Genomic DNA, 2500 nt, shown 5'->3' with positions numbered 1-2500 from the left:
CAATAGAAAATGAATTATAACTTCGATAATATGACGAGGATTAAATGTTTCAAAGTATTTCCGGAGAGGATAATTAAAGAGTGTATCCAGGGGTCTGAGTAGAATTTTCTCTTTATAATACGAAATTAACAAAATACACTCGAAAGAAGGTGAATGTTTTCACGGAATACACCAGGGCATAAGGTAAACATATTTCATACAATAAAATACAATGATACACTAACTCTTGGAATACACCAGGGCATGAGGTAAACATATTTCATACAATAAAATACAATGATACACTAACTCTCGGAATACATCAGGGCATGAGGTAAACATATTTCATACAATAAAATACAATGATACACTAACTCAACTATTTAAGCCTAGTGTTAGAGAATTTAAAAAAATATATATCAATTAGGAAAAAAAATAGTTATAGCTAAAAGGGGGATGGATTTCTCACAAATTTTGGATTAACAAATAAGACATGTCTGTTTGTTCTTGAAAGAAATAATGTTCTGTTAGATTCCGGTGAATGACACCGGAAGTAAATTTGATCAGCTTATGTATTATTAGACAGATGATCAAGGGGTTGTGGTAGCTTATTGGAAACGTCGCTACCTAGAAATCTGCTGGACTGGGGTTCGAGACCCGCGCAAGCTCGTTGGTTTCATGTTGTGTCTGTAACGTCACCATCTTTTTGAGCTAAGAATGGGGTGGGGTTGGGGGAACCATTAGGTAGTGCTACTGAGTCGTAGGCAAACATTGCCTTGCCCTCCATGGTCCTAGCTTGGGTGAAGAGGGGGATTGGGCGATGATCATGTGTGTATAGGGCACATAGGGCATTATCCTGCTGGGGTATTGTCACTGTCCTTGCCTCTGCCATTCATGAGTGACCTTTAAACCTTTAATGACGAGCTCTTAACTGTAAATATACAGCAACAAGCCTTAACGATCTAAGTATGAACGACCCGGAAGCTGCACTAAATAATTTTTTGAAGGGGGTGGGGTATATCTCATTCTACCGTTGTCACATAACTATTAGAATTTGTTACTCCTGTTTCATTATCAATATTTTCATAAAATATCTAATACTGAACTCGACAAAAAAAAAAAAAAAAAAAAAAAAAAAAAAAAAAACCAACAACAACAACAACAACAACGATTTATTACAATTACCATCAATAGCCAATATTCAGGAATAACATTTTACCTTCTCAAAAAATGCAGTTGAAATCAAAACTGAGGGATGGGAACATTTTAACTGCGGAAGACTGAAAACAATAAAGTAACGCGTATGTAATGTTCAAAAGATCGCTGTAATTATGAATTATATTTATATGATTAATTACTGCAAAAAGATTATTACGCATTCTTTTCATACAAATTATATATAATATATGAGAGACTTTCTATGGGAGTTCATTATCATCTCCAAAAATATTATTTGCTATTAACTAATCAACTATAATCTTATTAAGCTGAAAATTCTATTAAAGGAAATGGTAAATTTTGTTGTACAATTTATTTCATTTTCCTATTATTGATATAAATTTTCTTGGAAAAGTCTTCTCTTCTACAAAATCCATCACTTGAATCTTGAGTTACTTCTCTAATAAATCTAACTATTAATAAAACTCAACTAGCATCCTGCATGCATTAATATGGAATATTCTAACCCCCAACGATATTCTTGCCATTCTCAAATAAAATTAACTAGCATTTTACCAGTATTAACATATAATACTATCCAACCAGTATCACAGGACATAGCTGATACTTCTCAAATAAAACTAACTAGCAACATACCAGCATTAACATGTACTACTGCCACACTAGCATCACAGACATAGCTGCTAATTCTAAAATAAAATTAACTAGCAACATACCACCATTAACATAAAATACTATCCAACCAGTATCACAGGACATAGTTGCTACTTCTCAAATAAAATAAAACTAACTAGCAATACAATTTAACTAGCATCCTACCAGCATTGCCATAAAATACTATCCAACCAGTATCACAGGACATAGTTGCTACTTCTCAAATAAAAAAAAAACTAACTAGCAATACAACTCAACTAGCATTCTACCATCATTAACATATACTACGATATACTACCATCACACCAGCATCACTGCTCAGAACACTGCTGCTACTACCTATTCTAAAGTCACCAGCAACCAGCACCAGCGAATTAAAAATCTCGCGAGATACGAGCATGGCCCGAGGGGGCTACAAAGGACTCGCATTTTTGTGTGAAAACCGACGACTTGAGGTAAAGTGAGCAACGCTATTTGCATCGCAAAGAGGCTCGGCTCCTTCCCTCCACGTTCCGGGACAGGTAGATGTGTCCTCCCTTGGATCCCCCCCCCCACCCCCCACCCCCCCCACCCCGGCGGATGTGATGGGTCCGTGTGATGTGACCGAGTGTGGATGATGTGTGATGCGGTTGGATAAGTAAAGGTACCGAGCATGACGTGAATGAGCGAAGGCTTACTGCTCCAAAAG

The sequence above is a fragment of the Palaemon carinicauda genome, chromosome 33 (genome assembly GCF_036898095.1).
Source record: "Palaemon carinicauda isolate YSFRI2023 chromosome 33, ASM3689809v2, whole genome shotgun sequence".
Classification (NCBI taxonomy): domain Eukaryota; kingdom Metazoa; phylum Arthropoda; class Malacostraca; order Decapoda; family Palaemonidae; genus Palaemon; species Palaemon carinicauda.
This window is presented reverse-complemented; position numbering follows the sequence as displayed.